Source organism: Manis javanica, chromosome 1, assembly GCF_040802235.1.
Source record: "Manis javanica isolate MJ-LG chromosome 1, MJ_LKY, whole genome shotgun sequence".
Taxonomy (NCBI): domain Eukaryota; kingdom Metazoa; phylum Chordata; class Mammalia; order Pholidota; family Manidae; genus Manis; species Manis javanica.
This window is the reverse complement of record NC_133156.1, coordinates 47,887,939-47,902,018: the sequence shown is the minus strand read 5'-3', so window position 1 is coordinate 47,902,018 and position 14,080 is coordinate 47,887,939. Positions and strand designations below refer to the sequence as shown.

General features: G+C 37.5%; 1 protein-coding gene across 6 annotated transcripts in view; it reads right to left on the bottom strand.

The window, feature by feature from the left end:
* Positions 1–13,301, bottom strand: part of TENM2 (teneurin transmembrane protein 2) — a 1,157,254-nt gene extending 1,143,953 nt beyond the window's left edge. For 5 of the 6 annotated variants that reach the window (XM_073231863.1, XM_073231878.1, XM_073231886.1 and 2 more), the window contains exon 1: positions 12,937–13,300. The gene's annotated coding sequence lies outside the window, so the exon portion shown is untranslated. Of the gene's footprint in view, positions 1–12,936 lie in introns of all 6 variants that reach the window. The other variant, XM_073231871.1, reaches the window with a different exon arrangement.
* Between the last annotated feature and the right edge of the window lie 779 nt (positions 13,302–14,080).

The window sequence follows — 14,080 nt, the reverse complement described above, 5'->3', positions numbered from 1 at the left end:
GAAGAGGAGGTCGTGTACAACACTGAAGAGACTGTGGGACACACAGAATAATCTGGCAATGCTCGTCTGAGCAAGTGGTCACTTCCAAAATTCTATAAAGAGTGTTAGTTGATGTTTCATTGTTTTGTTTTTGGAAAAGTGGTTAAGGTGGAGGCATACTCCATAGGCACGCTGTTCCAGTAATAGCACAACTGTTTTGTCGTAATTCAGAACTGAAAATACTTGCATCAGGCTCTCCCCTTCCTTCTTAAAAATTTCTTCCCAAATCTAATTCATCTACTTTTTTTTAAACAATGATTCAACCCTTAGACCCCCTGGAGGTTTCTGATTTTTTTAAAAGAATTAGAAAAGATCTCTAGTTATTATTAGATTCCATTTTAAATTGAAAAGAGAGCAGAAAGTGAACAAGCTAGGCATGCCTTTATGTTGCCTGAGTTACTTTTGAAATTTGCTTCTTTCAAAAGCCAGAATAGCATGGAGAACCTTCAAACTATGAAATAGGAAGTCAACTGGACCAATTGTTTGTAGCCCTCTCATTAAAAGTAAAAATAACTACCCTCCCTCGTCTAAAGACCTAACAGCATTTAAGAGAATCCAAGAAACTCTATACATTTTTGTATTTTCTAAGAATAAATACAGAGGAAAAGATTAAGCCTTCAAATATCTCATGTAAGTCTGAAAACAAGAAAAAATACACAGTGGAAAGGATTAGTCTCAAACAAAACTCGGAAATGAGGTTTTTGCAGAAAACTATTCCTCTGGCTACACCTCTTTTGTTTACAATAAGAAGAATAATTTGGACCTATTATATATTCCTTCTCATGATCCCCCTTGTGAATTAAGGTTGTTAAAGTAACATTGTAATTATCTTTTATCTATAGCATGATTTATTTATAATACAAAAATCCCCTTTTACATTTTCGAGTCTTAATAAGTGAATGGTCTCCTTAATGGTTGGAAAAAATAATACTGAAATATGAAACAAATATTTATTTCACCATTCTTTTTCCAGAAAACTATGAATGTGACTTCAATAAAATCACAGCTACACATTTTGTTTTAAATATTAAAAAAATTTTTTTTTCAGTTTCAAAGGTCATATTTAGAACTGAACCAACTACGAATATGAATAAGTCTTAGGCTATGCCTAAAGTGGGTGTCTTTTCAAGTAAAAGACAAGACTTACTAATAGTCCCATTTGTCCTCCATTAAAAATCTACTCATTGTATTTACAACAATCCACATACCAGTATGTGAGCCTGCTTGGACAAAGCCTTTGCTTTGTGTGTATCAGATGCAAAATTTACTTAAATTCCAGATAATTGCAAGTGCATCTGCTAGGCTTTGTCATGGGTCTATATGAACATTTTCACAGTGTATACAAAGAGCAATTATCCAACAACCAAAGAAAAAGAAACAGTCATTTCTGCAAATTACAGCCAGCTCCTTTATCAAGGAATAAGTTTGTGCTAAAAGAATGCTACCCCAAAACACTTTTTAACATAAAATGTACTTTACTCACCCCACATACATTAACCGCACAGAACAAAGAAGGGAGCTTTTTCAACTGTTAAATCACTAGGTCTGAAACAGGGATAACTCTAATTTGAAATAAAATCATCTCACAAAACATTAAAGTTCCCCCTGGAGGGAAAAACACACATACATACATATATACTTACACACACACACACACACACACACACACACACACACACACATGATTAAACCAATTTGACGCACTGGTATATTCTGTATTCATGACAAAATATTTCAACAAAAGTCATTTACTCTATTCATCATTGAGGTTTAGTTCCTTAATTTGAGAGAGAAGCACACAGAATCAAGAACATGAAGGAAAGTCAAAACCAGGAATATTTTTTTGCATATTGAACAATCAAAGTGTAAATTAAAGTTTTTGCTCTATCCCCTAGTTCATTCTAAGCAGGCCTGTGGCTCCTCAGGTAGGCTGTTTGGTGGATAGTTCTCTTTCTTTATTTCACTCTCCCCTCTTCCTCTTTTGCTCTTTCTTCATGAAAATTGCGTTTCAACTGTCACACCAGAAACAGTCAGCTTTCCATAAAAGCCCAACCCAATTTTCAGACTTTATACCTCACACCAATGGAACAACATCAACGGCCCTCCTCTTCAAGGTCCTAATAGGAAAAATCTATTCTTTTAACCAATTCTAAAATCTATCCTCAGTAATCACAGTAGTGTTCTTCATGAAAACTATTCAATACAAAGGCTAAAAAAATGTGATGTTTGACCTGTTTGAAATATATCAGTTCAGTGGTCCTTTATTCCCTGCTACCTTCATTTAAATATCTTCACTAGCATTTTATAAAATGTATTTTGTTACCAGTCAAAGCTATTAGTAAAAAAAAAAAAAAAACACACACACACACAAATAAAAAACTCCCTATTCCTCAAACTGGAGAACCATTATTGTCATTAATATTTCATGGAACTGCATTAAATGAGAAAATATTCAATATTTAACTATCTAATCCTACAGTAATTTATATTAGAAAATACCAAGCATGTGAGAATTCAGTCATTCAGATTATTTTATTGGATGAACCTTTGTCACTATTAATAACACTTCAGGATCTCACATTTTTTCAGTACGGCATGTAACAGCCAAGGACTGAAAGTGGTTTTGTTCCTAATTAATTCTCAAAATACTTGGAAGACAGTGATGGAAGGATGAATATATCAATTTGGAATTGAGGAATAAAAGGCTGAGCCTTCAGATGCAAAAGTCGTACTAGAGATGTGGATTACTTGCAGGGTTCCCACACATCACTAGGTTTACTAAAAATGTTGTGAGAAGACCTGTTTGAATTTCAGAGAGTCTAAGCTTTGGAAGAAAGAAATACAGATTTATTTCTTTCAAGTACCACAGTTACTCTTATTATTGATTTATAAGTAGAAAGCTGTTCTGATTATCCAGATTTTGTATTAATTCGCTTACAGGCAATTAGTCACCTATCCAGATGTTTTCCTTATGTACTTGAAACAATTTCCCTTTACCATTTTTTGGACCATTTATCAACATTACATATTTATGTGTAGGCAAACTTCAACCCATTCTAGGTAAATTATCTTTAACTTCAGCATAAAGAGAATTCAAAAATAACTTTTTAATATAGCTCTTGGTGATCTCAAAAGGAATTCTACATGGCAAACATATTTGAGATTGGTATGTGCTAAAAGCAAACCCACTGTGCTTAATATCTTTGTAATCAGAAATCTCCTTCAATTCATTTTAAGCAAGAGGGCAGTTCTCGCTCTTCTAAGTTCATAGACAGAGGCACTTACTATCCATCCCCTAAGACTACAGGTCACTCCCGGAATAATGGTACATATTTGCTGAGGGATTTTTGCTTATCTGTTTTGTTGACTTCCTCCCCCCTTTTATTTTGAGAGAGTTACACCACTTATGCATTACTGGAAGTTAACATCTTTTTGACTCATTATAGATTTTGATAGGGTCAGACAATTGATTTCCCAGACTTTCTAGTTACAGGAGTATGGACACTTGATTGAGATGCAACCAATCAGATGGATGCACCAGCCCGGAACTTTGAATCAAGAACCAGAAACACCCAGAAGAAAGGACAGGGGTTCCTTCCGGGACTGACACAGACAAGCCACTTATCTAGCGCAGCGCGTTGGTCGATACTAATGGCAATGGCAAAACCCGGTTTTGGGGTTGTGCAGTGCTCCGGCTGGGCACCCGTTACGCAGACACAGAAGCAGAAGTATCTGGTTCCATGATTCTCACTATCCTCCTAAGATACTGTTTTCTGTTTATATTAGTCAGAATTAGTCAGCTTGGATTACAAGTAAGATGATAAACCAACCCCATAATCATAAATAGTAATTTCCATTGTGTTTTTATTTTGTGTTGGCTACTTTTATGAACTGTCGAAAAATAAATGAAGAGATCCTGAAATATTGAGAGTTTTAAAGAACATCCTCTTATCACAAAGGCTAGGAATCTTCCCATTCAGACAGACCCTGGCAGCAAACGGTAAGTGATCCATAAATCCTCAGAAATTTGTGTACCCAACAGAAAAAGAGCTGAGAATGATAGTTTAACTAAGGAACACGTAAGCAAAGCCCCTTTCTAATTTTGTTAGCCATAGCTACTCGGACTCAGATCAACAAGGAACAGAAGATGGAAAAGAAATTTTGGTGGGTTAGCTATGATTTGCTGGAAATGACATAAGCACATTTTGAAAATCATAGTAAAAATGAACATTTAATCAACTGCCTGACCAGTGACAGCAAAAGTCAAAGCTGAAGGCCTCAAGTCCAGGAAGCTGTTATCCAGGGCTGTGAAAGGTTCCTGTGCCTCTGCTCCCTTCTCCTCTGCCATCCTCTTTCAGAGATATTCCCATGGTCCGCTTCAAGAATATGACCCTTCCCACAAATGACTGATAGAAGATAAATTTAAAAGAGTAAATAGGTTTTGAAAAGTAAATCTGTGAACCTATGTATTCACCATATGTATTCAAGTTCAGCAGGGAAAGTACTCCTTTAGAGAACATTTTTCATTCATGGAATTTTGGGAACACTTGAAAATTTTGTTTCTTTCCCAATTCCTATCATTTTTCAAAAACCCCTCATTAAGAAAACTAAGTCACAAATTGATTCACTAGTCCTGAAAAATATAAACTGACAGCTTTGGGGCATGGAATCATTCAGCCACACACTGATTGAATTTTCATAGGTAACAAACAAATCCCCAAAATGACCAGCCTCAGAATTTGTCCTCACCCTGAAACCTAGATGTTACCTGTGATCTGTCTCTTCTAGGCAAAGATACACAGTTTAATACTTGCCTGCTGGCTTTATGCTTCACTTATACATGTCTGTTATTAGATATCTGAATTAAAAAAAGAAAAAGAAAAAGAAAAGAAAGCTGAGATGTTATATCCCTGACCTCACCTGAAGCTATGCTTTTCTCAAAGTAAATACATCTAGTGTTCCAGGACAATGTTTTTAAAAACAAAACAAAAAGCCAATAATACTACTATACTCCATAATTAAAATACTATTTTATACACACACACTGTTACTTTTGTCTAAAAGACTGTAAGCTTCTACACCAGAGACGAATCAGGCACACATAACCCAAACTGTGTACGATTCTGTGTATACCCCATGGGGACTTAATAAACACTTATGAATTGACTGACAAGAGAAAAACCAAGAAATGACAACCTTCAGGGTAGCCGTAACACAATTTTAACTTGAAAATTGCCCAGGAATAGACTTCACAATCTATGGGAACATACACAAATCATATAAAAAGAACTGGTGTCCCTCATATACCTAGAGTGGCCTTAGGGAATAGCTTAGTGAAAAATCACTGTTGTAGGAAGTCGAGTTCAAGCACTCTATCTATTTATGGTTTGGCTTCTGCACTGCAGCCAGCTGAAAGCAACTTTTATTCTATAATAAAAGTTATTAAAAAACAACTTTTAAAATATAGATTAGAATAAATATAAAATTTAGCTCACCTTTAATATTTTCCTCCTAAATCAACAGGTATAAAACCATCACTCCCTCTCAATTATCAAGATTCATGTTGCCACTTAATTTCTCTGCAGACAAAAGTAACAAAAGCATAATCTATGATGTTGAAATAGTTTCTTCAACACTAGCATCCCCAAATAAATGATAATTGGCAATAAATCATAATTTCCCCATTGTCTTCTCTAAATGATGCATTAATGGTGTGCTGTAATTCTTAAAAGACATTTCATTCAGTGTTTCCTTGAAGACAATCTTCAAATGCCTCAAGTTCAAAAGTGCTTTTTTTTTTTAATCCCTGATGTTCATCTACATAACCTACCTTGGGTTTGGGGATGGCAAAGATTTATAAAAATTTAATGGTCCTTGGAATTAAAACAATGCATAAATAAAATGATGCTTCTGTTGACAATTTAGACTTGCTACATTTACTTGAAATGGTGGTTATTTCAGCTCATCTTTACTTTGCAAAGCAACTTCCACATTGGTAAATATCCAAACATATATGATGAGAGCAAATGGAGGGAAAATAAGAATGAAGCTGTGCTTAAGGCTGATCCCATTAAACTGAGAAGTGGGATTCAAAAAAGAGAAGAAAACCATTTTTGGTTGACATAAGGAGATTTTAAAATATGAGATCAAAACTAAAGGTCTGCGTATGTTTTCACTATCAAAGGCCAAATACAAAATCTATTTTAATTCACTGCTTAAGCAGTACTGTCTTAGCATTTGCTCATGGTATAGGCAGGTAACCATCCATAGCTTTGCAAACACCATGTTGCAAGTCATCTGACCCTACCCACACCTTCTATCCCATCCCAGCCCACGAACCTCCCCACCTTCCTAAACATCCACTGCGTAGGCAAGAGGTGAGCTTGGTCATCTGCTTTTTAGGATAACTTGAGTTAGTTCTCCAACACACACCCTTGGACATCTAAATCATTATTTGTTTCAAAGCACATAGAACTCCTTAAATTTCTTCCTAACATTATATCAAGTGGTTAGGAAAAAGCCTGGTAAGGATAACTCCCAAACTTCTCCAGATTTTCCCATGGAAAGTTAAACACGTTTTGGGGGAGATGTTTTTCAGTTTTTAGGTCCTCACATTGATAGCTATGAGAAAGGATTTTTTTTTCTTGTTTTCTTGGCAGCTTCCTCTGGACTGTGAGAAGTGATGATTGATCATGTTTCCACACTCATCCATGGCCCTCTCTGTGGCCACATGTAAATTCGCCAATGGATAATTAAGCAGCAGACACATCCAATAAATATAATAAATAAATTTGATTTTTTTTCCCCTTAGTAATTGGTTTCATCTGACTGAGTCTGATTATGTGTGGGGATATATAAACAGGATTCGAGAGGAGAAAAATTAGATGCTGGATCACACAAATTGCAGTGCCCTAACCACTGTGAAATGTTTTTGTAATAATTGCATTATTATTCTTAGGGTTAAAGTAAAGAGAAGCAGTTGTGTCCACTCAAGAAGTTTAGAGGAGGCTAAAAATAAAACTGGTGGCCTGATTACTACTATAAGGAAATTGTAGCCAACTACAGGATACATTTCTCTGACCTGCATCCTCTTTCCACAAACTCACACTGTTCTTTCCTCCTGCCTCCATTAAATCCATGCAGGTAATGCCACGGTTTGACTTAGGTCTCTATTGTCAGGTGTCATATCACACCAGGCTACGTGAATAGAAATGAGTTGGGTTATTAGAAAGCAGAGAATGAGCAGATATGTGTATGCAGTTATTTAGGATTTGCCTGAGCAAATCCTAAAATAAAATTAAATCACCTTTCTAACATACTCCTGAGAGGCACAAAGAGCAATGCTTTACCTTGTATTTTTAGAAAGTACCCACCTCTCTTCCCATTTACTGTCTTAGACATACTTTTTATGTCAAATTATTCTTACCATAAGATTTAGCTCTTAGCAGACCACAGTACTTGGTCTGTCTTGGGAATCCAAAAACTGCTTATTGAAGGAATAAAAAAATTTTTTTTAATGGAATATACTTTCCTGCGGCTTTAATTTACCCGTATTTCTTCTAAGTAATATCTACTGAAATGTGTGGTATATAACCACATACTCTTACATTTGAAATGGTTTAGAAAAATTATCACAGTTAAGATCACAAAGTCTGTTGCAGTGAGTTCTCTAACAATAACTATGATTTTAACTATGTAGATGTTCACTGTTTGAATTAACCATATGCATGCATGGACATAGTCATCTTTTCTAGCAATTCAGTTTCATTCTTAGATATAATCTAAGAACCTAGCTGGACTATTTCTAACATTTAAAATGAAATTGTCACTTTTTAAAAATGTGTTACAAATATAGTAAGCAGCTTATACAATTTTTTGAAGTGGTTATTTTACAGTATGGGATTTTTTCAACCTTTGCCAAAATCATTTTTATTTAATGATGTATTTCTTTTCTCCACATATATCACTATTCCTCTAATTAAAGTAGGAGAAATGTCAAAACATTGAGTATCAGTTAAATCCTAAGCAATAATAAAAATTACATTCAACATAAGCCTTTTCCAAAAGAATCCTCTATAGAATTGTCCTCTCTAAAGATTTTAAATCAGTACATTATCGCTGTGTCAATTTTATCTTCCTTGTATGAATTATATTCTCCAACTTTTGCCCTTGCCTCCTCACAGGTAAATTGAAGATGAGGGAATCTAAATAAACAGAAGAAATGGCTTATTCTGTTGAATCAAATTAAAAGTAATTTCTTTATTTTACAAGATCCATAACTCTCTTTTATAGAACTTAAAAATAAGTATTTTACCAAGGCCATATTAATAGACATGGATCATACAAAATTTCTAATATCTTTTAACAGGCTTGAGCCTACACAACTAAATGAATTAGCCATCACAACAGTTAAATAGACTGTCTTTTGAAAAGCTTAGCTCCAAACTTTTATAGGTTTGCATTACATTCCAGAAATCACAAACTAATGCAATGATAAGGAAAACAAAGCTGAGACATCTAGCATCATGCTTATTACCTGTGCAGAACTAAATTAAAGACAGGAGTAGCACAGGGAAGTCTTCATGGATAATTGAAAGAAACATCAAGGAGAGCAAAGCCTCTTTTGAAACAAAGGTAGCCAAGGCCTGAGAAGTCTAAACTTTTAAAGAAACCATCTCTCTTCTCCCAAACCATGAAGGCATATTTTCCCAAGACGATGTGGTATCTTTAACATCCATCACCAATATTCTGGTAGGAGCCACATAGCAGTGATAAGACGAAGAACACAGCCAATTGTTCCATCAAAGTCAAAGATCATATTATCCAGGCAGGAAAATCTTTACTGGAGAAAATAGATTGTATTTTTACGTATCAGCTGCATTATTTAGTCTCGATTTCTATTCATGAACTTATATGAAAAGAGTTAAAACACCTGCTCTCTTTTTACCCACAATATTGCTGAAAAGCACATAACTGTACTTTTTCATGTTCTTTCTTTTTGTCTAAAAATCTCATAATTCTACACTTTGGAGAGGTAGACCAATTTAAGCTTTTCAGCAAATATGAAGGAACTTTATTTACAAACTATTTCTCATGGTGCTTAATTTTTTTGCCTTTCGGAATTCATTTTAAAAAGCTGCAATATTTCAAGCTCAAAATCACATTGTGGTATACAATGTACTAAGTAAACTTAGGGCCACAGGTATCATGAATTTTACAGAAAGGACTTCATACTTCTTCAACTTAATGAAATTCTTTTGAAAATATAAGCAGGATACTCTTAGCACAGCTAAAATAATTATGTTAAGTAGTGGTTTCTCTTTGTTAGGTGGTGAATACAACCTAAAATAATAATAATATTAATGTATATATACTGATACTACAAAGTTCTGAACAATGTGAATGCTCCTTTAATAAACCAAAATAGAAACCAGGAGCACAAAGAAATACTTTGACAGAACCTACTATTTCCTCTCACCACCCAAGACTCTCATAAAATTACTGTTGGTTTCACAGAATTTTCAATGGGGTATTTTCTAATTAGAAACTATTTTGTATTTTTATGAAATATTGTTTTCCATTAAAAACATCAAAAGATACCTACTCATTCCCTCAAAAAATTGTTCTTGCAATCTTCCCTGCAGGTTGTGACTTTGTTATATATACTATGAGAACAGAATGGAAGGGTTTTCCCTGTGAGTATCTCAGAGCTACTAGGAACCAGTAATTCAAGAATAAAACTTGCTTCACACAAAGTAATGAGAGACAAAAACATGTTTTTCAAACAGCCTTGCTGAGGTAGTGACTTGATATAAGTTCTGTCTCTTTAAATCTGACTTTCAGTCTGAGTTCATAAGTGGGGAGGGATAAAAAGGCCCTTGGCAATGACCTTGACCATATTTCACTAGAAATCACAACTCAAAATTAGTCCACACAGAATAGAAAACAATAGAAAAGCTCACCAATAATGCAGGTTTTCCTTACAAATACCCAAATAGTTCAAAGTTCCTTCCAATTACACAATGAAAAAAATGGCAATTGCTTTTAAGAAACATTTAGTAGCTCTAGCCTAATAAACACTTCATACACTCAGAGAAACCTCCACTCTCATCAACATGAAAATAAGAACCCTAACAATACAGGCAAACGTGATTTTCAAGTACCATGAATGAACAATCTTTTTCCACCTAGTCTTCTTCCCCAAAATAAGTCACCTTCTCCCCACCATGTCAGATACCATGCTTTTGGAAGGGCCGAAATTCAACACAAACATCAACTGAATGTACACTAATTAATTTGCCAATAAGTTTAGCAAGAAGATGGTATTATTTTGATATATTAACCTGAGATCAATACCAGGAACAGAAAAGTTAGAATGAGCTTAGTTATGGTTTAACAGAAAACTTAATAGTAATAGTAACAATAATGAAACCACCAGAAACCACAAACAGTATACCATACAGAACCACAGAAGAGTAATTACAAATTTAACTGATTCTGATTGACTAGTAATCTAACCAGGCACTACACCCAAAGCACAGATATTTACAATATTTTAACACAAATTCTCAGAGCTTCTCAGAAGTTGCCAGGAAACTAGAAGTAGAAAGGGGTGGGCGGGTAAAAACTAACCTCTGTGGGGAGGAGTACGTTCTTTCAATCAAGGGATTCTTGGTCTTCACATCTAGTGAAGATGCTGAAACTGAAGCTGATTATGATGTTTCATAAATAAATTAACACCCTGAATATATCACTTAAGAATTACAAGTCTTGTCCCATAGGCCGCACAAAATGAGTCCTTAGCTTCGTCAGTCATCTGTTGGTGCCCATGTGTACAGAAAGTGCCAGAGAAATAATGCAGCTGCTCAGCATGGGGTATATTACTTTCTGGTTTTGGTCTTAGAATGAGGAAACCATGATGCCTTAGAAGACTTGGGTTCTTAGAATCATTGCTTACAATATGAATTCCTTTTCCTTTAGGACCTAAACAAATGCTTTCCACAAAGACAACTGTGAGCCTAATGAATGGAAGTTGTGGTTCCCCCGATCAACTTGATGAAAATGGTAAATGCAAGGGCCCATGAAAATATTTTAAAATAGCAAAATTGCCATTTCAAAGGACCCATGAGGAAGCTGAGCATTCATTCTAAATAAAATGCCTTATTACCATCAGCAAACTACAAAAGGAAAAATAAGCTTTAGATCTCAGGAATCCTGTCCACAATTTCTAGAAAAGCCTTTTTTGTCAACACAGGCAACCCAGAACAGGTAGATTTGCATGGTGTCTTGGAGCAGGCTTTCCTCCAAAAGAGGGTCTGACTAGTTGAGTTAATTTACAATTTGTTTTGTTCTTCAGTGCAGAACAGGCTGCACTGTTTTATGCTGTTCTTCCAACATCAGCTAAGTTTACATTAAACTAAAGTTTATCAGTATTATTGCAAACATACTCTCTGCACTCAGGTAACCTGCTGTTCTATTATGTGGAAACTAGTAGCAGGAGGAGGCTTCCTTAAATAACAATACTTTCATTCTGTAAAATGTATGTGCTTCAGATTGTCCCTGAACTGGCTATCCTCATCTGAGTCTAGAGTTGAGACCTCCTCCAGATAATAACACACATACTAAAGCTGCAACCTGCTCTACCCCAGACTTCCTTCTCTACATTTAAGCTGCCATTATTTGAGTTCATTTTCCCATGGCTTAGCAGAAATTTCACAACTATGCACTGACTTCTTAAACTGCTGATCTGCCTATACTTACTGACCCTTCAGTTTTTCTACTGAACTGGAACTGAAAACTTAGGGGAAAAAGAGCAAAACAAATGAAACATGGTTACTGCTAAAGAACACTCCAAAGAACCTAAATGATATGAATATATTAAAGAACTCTTATACATTAATTTTTAAATAATATTTAAAACAGATCCTGGAAGCAAGAGTTACAGAGTCAGTTCTATTTTTAAGAAAAGAGTTAGAGTTCAATTTGCATGCATTATGCTGGCTATTTTAAATAATTTTATTCCATGTGTATGGCAGAAACGGCCCTCCCCCTCCCCAGTTGACAAGATGCCACTTCAAGTAGGATCTAAGGGAGGGCTGGATTGGCGTTAAAAATTGCTGTAAACGTCTTATCTCACAATTTTGCATAAAACAATACGAGCAGTCTCTCTCTTCTCCATAGCCCTACATTTATTATTAAGTCAATTTAGCAATAGCTCAATCACTGGAGAACAGGACAGTATGATGCACTAAACCACTTATATGTTTATTATCTTTGCAAGCAACACTAGTAGTGGTGTCTATTATTGCCTCCTGCAAATCTGCAGCAATGTGATGCAAAACAGCATTTTTAAAGACATTCTCTTTTGGAATGCAAATGATTTTTCCTCCAATTTTGAATATTTTAGCCAGCATGTACCATACAGTAGTTCTGGAATCACTGGCATCTGTCATGCTGTCAAAACTGAGTCAAATACATTGTAATCCGGGAGAACGATAACCTTAAACATCAATGCAACGTTAAAATGCATCCTAAAAAAAAAAACAACCTTATAATTGCAATGAACATTAGAAAGAAACCGGCAGTCCTTCTGCAGGGAAATAACAGTCTGCTCTACCAGGCTTTCCCCTCCCCCTTGAAACTCATGCAACTAATGATGACCTCCCGAAGTGCCGAATTTAAATGTTGCAGCATTCATCTGAGGATGAAGGAAGAAAAAAAAAATACATAGAAAACCACAAAACAAGTTGCAAACTGCACAAACGCGAGGAGAGAGAAAGAACTGCAGCTGATTCAGGAGCGATTGCAGAATGAGGAGCAACAGAAAGGAAACAAGGAAGAAAGAAAAGGGGGGGAAAAGCCTTTAGCATTAAAGAGTAAGAAGTGAAAAACATTTACCAGCGGCTCGGTCAGTAGCTTCGCTCCCTGACACCATCTACATAGAGAGAGAACTTAGCCTAGAGTCTTCGGTCCCAGCTCGCTTTGGAGCAAAATTCCTTCACTTCGAGGGGGAAACACACACCCTCAAGAAACAGGGAAAGAAGGGGAAAAATAATCCCAAAGACCAAGACGGGCTTTCTCCCTCCTCCCTTTTACCCGCCCCCCGGACTCCCCAGACGGTGCTCGCTTCTGCACAGTTTAGCCGGCTGTGCAGGCGCCGCCGCCGCCGCGGATGTGGCCTCGGCCGCCGCCGCCGCTGCTACTTCGGAAGCGATTAGGAGGAGGACGCCCAAGCACGACCTGAGCCTGCGAGCCACCCAGGACCAATGTGCAACCTGCTCTGGAATCAAACCCATAACACACGCACGCACACCCAGTGGCTCCAGCACGCGAGCCCTCGCGCACAGATACGCGCCCCGCCCGCGCGCCGCACACACATATGCACACGCGCGCGCGCGCGCGCGCACACACACACACACACATACACACACATACACACACCACACACACACGGGCTCTGTGCACCGCCCGCCCGCCAGCGCAGCCCCTGAATGGGAAGTGAGAGCCAATCCCCGAGTCCTGAGCGCACGCACAGGCCGCAGCCACCGGGGTTGGGTGGTGGCGCTGGGACTGCAGCTGTTGTGGCTGCGAAGAACAGGACCAGAGAGGGGGCTCACGGCCACGAAAGAGGGGCGCTAGGGGCACGCATACCCCCTTTGTCTGCAGAGAGAATTCAGCCCAGCATTTCCGAGACCAGACACAGAGCGCAAACCCCAGACGGTACAGAGTTCAGTTCCGCTCTGGGGTTGCCCAGGGGAGACTTAGTTCCCTGGCAGCACGCACCAAGGGTTCACTCTGCGAAACCCGATGCACCACAACTGCACCCGGGCTGCTGCATGCAGGGAATCGCAGCATGCCGGCGCGTCCAGCGGACAACTCGAGTCTGTCTCGGCTTGCGAGCATGCCCAGTGCTCGGTCGGAACCCCAGATAGCGCCTCCAGGGTTAGGAACGCAGAGAAGGGCAGAGCCAAGCTGGCTTCAGAGACACAGAGAGAGGGAGAGTTCAGAGCCTTTAGCCCCTGCTGACCTTCCTCACCTAGAC